This window comes from Vulpes vulpes, chromosome 4 (genome assembly GCF_048418805.1).
Source record: "Vulpes vulpes isolate BD-2025 chromosome 4, VulVul3, whole genome shotgun sequence".
Taxonomy (NCBI): domain Eukaryota; kingdom Metazoa; phylum Chordata; class Mammalia; order Carnivora; family Canidae; genus Vulpes; species Vulpes vulpes.
The window spans coordinates 121504489-121514133 of record NC_132783.1 but is presented as its reverse complement, the minus strand read 5'-3'; the positions used below and the strand labels follow the sequence as shown (position 1 = coordinate 121514133).

At 36.3% G+C, this 9645-nt stretch overlaps 1 pseudogene; it reads right to left on the bottom strand.

Moving 5' to 3' along the window:
• Positions 1–253: 253 nt before the first annotated feature.
• LOC112933774 (glutathione S-transferase P pseudogene) lies at positions 254–974 on the bottom strand (annotated as a pseudogene).
• Between the last annotated feature and the right edge of the window lie 8671 nt (positions 975–9645).

Below are 9645 nucleotides of genomic sequence, written 5' to 3'. Positions count from 1 at the left end.
TCCAACTTTAAATCTGCTATTGCTGTGAATGCCATATAGAAATGCCATCATGCTTACCATGTAAATGTTTAGACATTATGATTTAATTTCAGATTAAGTTTAAAAACAACAAATATAATAAGGTACAAGAAAACTAAACAATGTAATTTCATAGTTATATTCAATCAATCTCTAGATTGCCTTCACAGAGATTTCATACCCAGAATTCATTATGGAATATCTACATATCTATGTAAAGTCCATAACATTTTTTTTTTCTCACTTGAAAATTTTATTGGTCAGGGAGAAAGGAAGTCAGGCAGCCCCCCAGCTTCCCGCCCAGGGTTCTACAAGCTCTCACTGCTTCCCGTTGCCATTGATAGGGCGGTTCACGTGCTGGGGGACGACAGGAATACTTTGAGCTTGGGTCTGGCGCTGAGGCGCCGCCACATAGGCTGAGAGCAGGGGGAAGGAGTCCAGGCAGCTGGGGGCCAGGACCTGGTGAATCAGCAGCAAGTCCAGCAGGTTGTAGTCCGCGAAGGAGATCTGGTTGCCCACCATGAAGGCCTGGCCCCCCTCATTCTGGGACAACAGCGTTTCAAAAGGCTTCAGGTAACCTGGTAGTGCCTTCACATGCTCCTCCTTTCCTGCCTCCTAGTTAGTGTAGATGAGGAGGGCGTATTTGCAGTGGAGATCCTCCACACCATCGTTCACTACATCCAGCAAGGCTGCCTCCTGCTGGTCCTTCCCGGAGAGCCCAAGGGAGCGGCCCAGGTGTCGCAGGATGGCATTGGACTGGTACAGGGTGAGGTCTCCGTCCTGGAACTTGGGGAGCTGCCCGTACAGACAGGAGGCCTTGAGTGAGCCCTTCATCCAGGTCTCCATGGTCACCACCTCCTCCTTCCAGCTCTGGCCCTGGTCAGCCAGCAGCATGCGCATGGCCTTGCAGCGCCCTCGAACGGGGAAGTAGATGATGGTGTAGGGTGGCATGGTTGCAGCGCGGTGGCGGTGGCGGTGGCGGTGGCGGCGGCAGCAGAGCTCAGTCCATAACATTTTTAAATAAGATCAAGGTTGTATTTAACCATGTAAGAAAAAAAAAAAAGGGTTTAAAATAAAATAGAAATAGGTCTTAACACTGACCCATGTGTGGCAATCCTTGCAGTATGTGGTTAAGTATGTGGGTTCTGGGGGGAAATTGCCTAGATTTGAATTCTGGCCGTGCCATTTATTAAGTGTGTGGCCTGCATTCAATTACTTAGTCTTTCTTACCTTCAGTTTCTCCAACAATAACAGTACCTACCCTATGGTGTTGCAAATGAATATACACATATAAAGGCCTTAGAAGGATGTCTGGTACTTAGTTAGCATTCAATAAATACTAGCAATTAGTGGTAGTTGTGATACCTAAGTGAACTGTGCATCTCAGCAAATTTATTTAACCTAATTTATTTTCTTAGTGTTCACTTTTTTCATCTATGTACAATGGAGATAATAACCTTGCAGGATTTGTATGAGGATTAAATGAGAGTATATATTCATAAAATTAGCATATACTAGTAGATATGCCCAGGTGCTATTAAAATTAGTGTTAGCATTCTCATATCTTATATCTTAACCCATGTCCTAGTACAGGTTCTCTAACTTAACTGTGAAATTCAACACAAAAGTTTATAAACAGGATTCTCAAGTGTTGGGATGCCAAAGTAGAACATTTCATCATTAGGGCAAGCCTGTGAGAACAAAACAGGTGGGACACAGTGATAGAGGCCATGGGGACGAAAATGGCCCTATTTTATAGGAGTATCCTTGGCTGCTCCTAGCCAAAGAGGAAGGAACACAGTGTTTTTCCTTGGCCTCGAGGTCAAGTTCATTAACCCTTCATTTCTTCATGCAATAGACAGGTATTGAGTACACCCTGTGTGTCAGGCACTGTGCTAGGTCATGGAGTCCCTGTGGCACACAAAGCAGGCACTAATTACGTCTCTGTGGAGTTTAAAGGTGGCTACAACACAACAGTTCATTACAGTTGCCAGGTTCTGATGCTATTTTTTTTTTTGAGCTTGAAAGCATATTTAAAGAGAAGAGAAATAACGTTAAGATCTAATTAACATCTAACAAATATTAACATCAATAATTGCTGAATACATCCTATGTGTCAGAACTTATTCCCAATTCTTTACATGCATTACTTCTAATACTCAAAATAACCCCAGAAAGGGGGCACTATTGTTACCTTTAGTTTATAGTTGAAGCAGTCCGGGGACAGAAAGGCTAAGTCATTTGTCCAAGATAATGGAGCTGGCAGAGGAGAGTGAGGGGCCACAGCTAACACCTAAATGAGGGGTCTAACACCTAAATGTTCTTATCTGCATTTCTTCTGGTTATTTAGAAGTTTTAAAGAGCCTTGTAATTTCAATGTTTATATGGAAAGAGGGAAGAAATAATGGGCTTATCAATTTTGGTCACATAGAAAAACACGAATCCATCTATCAAAAAAGTAGAAAACTAAAAAATTTTTCCCTTATTTGCTTACATAGGTTGCCAGCCTGTACTGGATGTCATAAGGAGGTGATAGTGGGAAACATTTCCATTGTAATTACAGTATTTGCATGATTTATCTGCAACCTAAAATGTATTAGATATATTTCTAGAAATTGTGTAGAATTCAAATTTTTACTATTGAAATTTTTTTTAAATATGCTCAGAAGTAAAATTATTTATCAGTTTAAGAATTTTTGCATAAGTTGTATTTTCTTAGTTTTTTTTACATACTAATATCAAAATATAATTTCTGGCTTTTAGGTCAGAAACACATTTGCTCTACGTGTTTTCTCCTTTGCCAATGCAGCTGAATGAGCTCAAAATGACTAGGACCAGTCATTAAAATTAAAAAGACAAACTTAGAGTGTTTAGAATGTTTATCTAATAAAAATATATGGTTTAAATATTATAGGGATGCCTGGGTGGCTCAGTGATTGGGTGCCTGCCTTTGGCTCAAGTCATGATCCCAGGATCCAGGATCAAGTCCACATTGGCTCCCTGTGAGGAGCCTGCTTTTCCTCTGCCTGTGTCTTTGCCTCTCTCTCTGTATGTGTGTCTCTCATATAAATAAATCTTTTAAAAAATATTACAGTAATATAAAAAACACCTCATATTCATATAGTGTTTACATTTTACATAGCATTTTACACACATTATCATCTGTAGTTTTGAAGCTATCGCTAAAGTAGCATATTAATTTTAAAAGTTTCCTCCTCCCCATCTACATTCCCAATCATGAAGTTGGTTGGAATGAGATCCTTGTTATCTTGTAGTATCAGTAGCCAATATTTTAGATTTGGAATACAGCTTCAAAAGGACCTCCTATGTCGCTGATAAAACTAGAGAAGATAAATTCCTATGTTCAATGTTTTATTTGTAGTAATTTTATTTAATAGCTTCTATTCATCATTTTATTCCTTATTTATAACATCCCAGTGCTTCCTTCCAGCGTATATTAGTCTATGCCGAGAATGTGAAAGGCGAGATGAGATAAAACACAGGCCAACTGTCACCAGGTTGGACCACCACCAACCAGGCAGTCAAGTTGCACCTGAATGTTTATAGAGATCATCATTAGTCATGAAGTAATCTTGCATGATAAATTATTCCCTGTGGGACCTTTTGAAATACATACCCTTGCTATTGCAGAGCAAGACACCTGCTTTGGCAATATAAGGGAATGCCAAATTGAAAAATGGATGAGAATGAGTAGGGAAGCATTTGACAGAAAACAGACCTAGTGTAATAAGCCTTTTATACTTTGAAATATAGGTCCTCAGCCTTTAATTTTTGCTTTTCCTACACTGTCATATTAGAATCATGTCTTTAGCCACATTTTGATTTAAGGTGATTGTGGGTTCTTTTTTCCTGTTCTAGATTCAGAAAATACATTAAAATTTTTTTTCATAAAATTTTTGGCAACACCTTTGTCTAAATCAGTATGAAACGTTACAAGAAAAAGTTTTTATGAAATTACCACTTGTCTAACTGGCTTACTGCTGCAATTATGCAAGCGGGAGTGTACTTATACATAAAGTTATACATAAATACAGAAACACACACACACATTTATACTTTCCCATAGGTGTGTTGTAGATAACTGATGAGTAATATGGTGTGATTGCAAATAGGGAGGGTACAAGTAACCCTGGCCTTCTATTTTCGGCCTTTGCCTTTCTACTGCATATGGATATTATTCCATTTTCCAGTGTGATGTAGAACTCCCAGTCTTTATAAAGACTGCATCATGTTAATTCTCTACTAAATATTCAGAAAAATGTAGTATGGGAGGTTTCAGTAATCATGATACATATTTAGAATAAAACGTTTTGAGGGGCACCTGATGGGTTCAGTGATTGAGCGTCTGCCTTTGGCTCAGGTCCTGATCTCAGGGTCCCAGGATAGAGTCTTGCATCAGGCTCCCCATAGAGAGCTGGCTTCTCCCTCTACCTATGTCTCTGCCCCTCTCTCTCTCTCTGTCTCTCATGAATAAAAAAGTAAAACCTTTTTTTAAAAGGTTCAAACATTTTTTTACTATTTGAAAATATCTGACTATTTTCTATTCAGTAGGCTTCCTCATTACTCTATCGATAGACAAGATTGGCATTTACAGGACATTTAAGAGGGCAATAAGATGTACAAGAATAAAAAAGGATGCTTTTATTGCCAGGACTTTATTTTTGGCTTTCTGGTATTAATAAGAATCAATACTAATAAAGAATTAGACTAGGTGTTGGCAAACTATGGCTGGTAGGTGAAATCAAGTCCACTTCCTATTTTTAAATAAAATTCTATTGAAAACAGACACATTTGTTCATTCACAAATGGTCTATGGTTGCTTTGGAGTTATAATGGCAGGTTTTAGTTGTTACAACATAAATTATATGACTGGAAAAGCTGAAAATATTTACCAATTGGTCCTCCACAGAAAAGAGATCACCAACCACTGATTTAGGTATTTATCTATTAGAATTTAGAGACAATAAAGAAAAATTTCTAAACTTTTTCTGTGTCTTATAAACTTTCAATGAATGTCTGTGTCAAAAAGCTTTCAATTATGCAAAAATTATGATAGCTGGTTAAAATTAAGGCACACCTGCACAGTTCGTTTCCATCATCATTTCTCAGGTCCTGTTTTGGAGCTCCATCTTTTCTGATTCCCAAGAAAACTCTACCTGCTGATGAATGTCAGACACTCTCCTTATAGTTACATGAATTTAAAGAATCAATGAGGTGATAGTCAGCTAAATGACTCAATCACTTCAGTGTATCCTATTTTTACACTTCTATATTTTTTAATTTTACTCATTCCTTCAGTTTAACAAATGTATAAGCTGTATTTTCTTTTTTTAAGCTGCATTTTCTAATATCTTAAGCACTTTTCATTTCTATTCAAAACAACTGATTTTACAAAGAGGTCCTATGTTTTATTGATTCTCTTTTGAAGTCTTTGCAAAGTATATTCTAAAATATTAATTTCATGCAGTGTTGTGATATAAATACTTCCATATATCTTTCTGAAGTCTAATAACCATACAGTGAATCTCAATAGAAGAGATGTTTTCCAGCTGAACCTAAACATGGCAGATAACACCAGAGAAGACAATGAAAAGAGCAGTCACAATCAGCGCCCATGAATCTATTTAAAGAGAGTAGTGTTCCACAGAGAACATTAGAATAGTTCTAAAGATCCCAGTTCAAGCTCTAGTTCTACCACTGATGAATATGTGAAGTTGGGCAGATAGTGTTTTACCTACATTCCTGTGCTACAGAAATAATCTCCTGGCTTAACTGAAAAATTCCTGCCTTGTCCTGACATACCACCACCACCACCACCATCAACTTCGAGATCTGCAGATTTTCCCTCCTATGATCTGGGGACTTTCTGTCATGTAAAATAGACATGCTTTCTTTTTGTACTTCTTACAGGATGCATGTGACACTCGGACAATGTAGTATGTTGTTGAAAGATGTTGAAATGAAATTGTTCAAAAAAACCTACAACTCTATATCCTTTTATGCAGATGTTTAGAGATAATCTTGGTTGACCAGGACTTCAGATTCTCTCATTCTCTGTTAGGAAAACCTTTGTGCTGACCAATTCTTCCATTTATTTTGACCTGTTTCTGTAGAATTGAAGCCATGTGGCCCTCCATGTGCCTCGCTTCGAATCCATTACAGCACCAGCACTGGGATCTATGGTATGTTTGCATCCCAGATTTGAGACTAAAAGATAACCTTGACATTTTATGAAGTCAATTTCATTCATTAGGCAAATTGCTACATTTGAGAACAAGCAAATTAAGCATTTTCATCTGTCTTTTGGCTTCTCTGAGTGCTGTAATCACCATGGATTGTGTCATGGATCAGATTCAAAGCCTTGTAATTGTATGTCAGTGGGCGACATGATGTGGAGCATTCTCCTGGGGCTCCTTCCCAGCCCACCTTCAGCTACACATTCTCCCTGGACATACCGTGACTTCTGATATACAATACGGATCATTTGGGAGCATTGTTCTTTCAAGCCTCTTAGACCATATCCAATTTGGAGGATCTTGCTGTCCTCATCTTAAGCTGAAGTAATAATAATACATAGTAAAAGTAATGAATAGTTGCCCATTGTTTGTCATAACTGTGTGGCAAAGAAACACTCTGCATGTGGACCCCTTCCAGGAAACTCAAATTTGTATTATTAATCCTTGTTGTAAATTGCTACCATCTATGGAAATTGCTACGGTGCAAAATACAGAAATATATTTCCTTTGTTAAAAACCTAATTGATTCATTTAGAGCTTTCTTTTGTTAATCTACCAAATCACAGCTACCAAATATTGCATGTTATAGCCACAGATACAGTCATTATTAACATGGCAATTTTTGTGGACGTTTATCAGCCCACATTCACATATATTTTCTTTTTAATAACATGGCCCATAGTTCAGGAAATTTTCTTGCAATAGAATTTACAGTTTATCTTTAAAGGAAAAGCATTCCAGGAGAACAATATAACAAATCTTTCTCCACTATATAATAAATGTCTGTGTGTTTGCATATATATATATATTATTATATTGTACATTATACAAGATCAATACATAGTATATTGTTGTATATTATTATATTATTGCATTATAAATCATATTCGTGATAAGGTATATTCCTGCTAAATACCACTGATTCTTCTCCCCAAAATGATACATATTTTCAAACCACAGAAAATTATTTCAATAATGTTGATTAAGTATAGCAATAAAGCATAGTAAAAGTACTCTTTAAATACAGCCTTTCATATTAGTGATTATAAGGAGGCTTTTTGGTGATAAAACAGAACAACTGCCTTAACTATGCAACTATGTGCATAATAATGTATGCTGTACTTGACACCTGCCTCTTACTTCCCGTAACAACCTTCCAAGGTAAATACCATTACTTGTCCCATTTAGAAAAGATAAAATAAGAGGAGAGTTTCCGTACTTTCTCCCAAGATATATAACGATGTCTTGTGTCATCTTGGACTTGAATCCTGAAGCTCTAGTTCTAGACCTTGAGTCCTAAATCACTACATTATAATGCCTCTCTTACAGTAAAATAAATTAATGTTTGTCAAACTCAAGAAACTGTTAATAAAAAAAATTTCAGCTTTTTAAAGCCTTCTAAGTTTTAATGACAATAGCATTTTTAATTTGAGATTTTTATTTTGGGCTATACAGTGTATAGAAATTATGTGTTTATATATGATTTATATCCTACCTACTTTTAGAAAGGATTAGACTGGTGTTAGGAAAATATAATACTTTTCTATGGTTTATGTGTTCATCCCATGGGTTTTTTGGGGGGGTTTGATTCTTCCAAAGAAATTGGGGTTCTCTGCAGGTGGCACAAGGCAGATCTGAAGGGTCACTCTGAATAGTTCTAAGCCATGTGCTCTTATATTATTAATTTCACATCTCAGATTTAATTTTGACAACCGAATCATAGTACTAGGCCTGAGAATATATGTTCTCTTCCATTTGTGATATTTATGATTCTTATGAAATTCTCACCATTCACTGAATTATCAGGCATTTGAGATAATTAATCTATTATGGCACTCTGAATTATTGCTTGAGAAGTGTAAACAATTCAATCAAACTAATTCTTAGTCTCATGCTCATTGAAGAGCTGTTAATGTTGAACATAACTATCTTGATGTATAAGTAATCTATTTCTACATGGCAATAAAGACTGAAATCAAAATGGCACCTGTGTTGTTTTTTTTTTATTCAACTTTGTTATATGAATCTCTGTGACTCTTATGGAGAGAATCAGTTTTCCCCAAGGTTGAGCACTAATGCCATGTTATTGAGATGACAACATCTCTAGCCATATAGCACCTTCTTGATAACACTAGGATGCTCACTGTCTCAAATGTCACATTTGAATCATCAACATCCCAAGTTGTTAGAAATCTGGATTTTTTTTACCCCTCTATCAGGCATCTAATGACATTCACAATTTCCTTTACAAAATTAAGTAAAGTTAGAGCCTAAAACATGCTTGTGTTATATTACATAGGCAAACACCTAGGGATGTCATTTTCTGCTTCTAAAAGGTAACATGTCAAATAAAAGACATTTTTACACCCTCATTCCTTTCTATATATTCTTCCTTTTTCTCAGAAATCGGATCCTCATTTTCATGCCCAATTTCTCTTTTGCAAAAATATACCTTAAATCTCTTAGAGTCCTCACAAACTTCTATACCAAGTTCTAAACTTTTTACTTGCAAATTAGAATGCAAAATAGTTGAACTTAGATGGTGGTAAAAGGAAAATTCCTATTACAGCATCTGCAAATTACAAGTGAAAGTCACTTATAACTTATCCTGCAGTGCTTTTGAGAAACTTAGCTTGTTTTCTTCAGAGAAGAAAAATGCTTCATGAAAGGCCTAATAACACATTTAAATTACTGAGGATAATTTGAAAATTTAAGTTTTATGGAATTTAGATGATTACTAGAATCCCAGCAAGTAGCATAATGGACATAATTTTTATAACAGTTGAGAATTACTCTGCACATGATACACTCACATTGATTTGAACCTAGCATTTAAAAACTGTACTTAACCCACATCACCAATCAGAAAGAATTCTTTTTTTTTTTATTGGGCAAAATACAATTAGCTTGATAAGAACTTTAGGTAGCCTATATTGTCCCATATATTCAAATTAAATGAAATGGTACATTTATCTATATCAAGTCATGTCATTTTTGCATATATTTATGTTTTTATGAAAAGTATTTTGTAAACTAATGACATAGAAATACATGGATGTGAGTGTGTATGTTTGTCTGTGTATGTGTGTCTATATTATATACATGCACCCATATAAGATTTATGTTTGTTTGTTTTAGCATCCAAAGGTTAAAATGTCTCCAGAAGTCTCTGGTTCCCTGTTCTGATTGTAGCTGCCTTCATTGAAGAGACAAAGAGGAGGCAGACTTAGTGCCTTTTCATGGTATTCTTCACAGATCCCCTGAAAGTGCATGAATACCAAGGGTGTACTCCTGACTTCCCTCCAAAAAGATTACATAATTGGAGGGGAGAAACAAGAGGCCAAAAAGGACAGGAGGGAGGGAGAAGAAG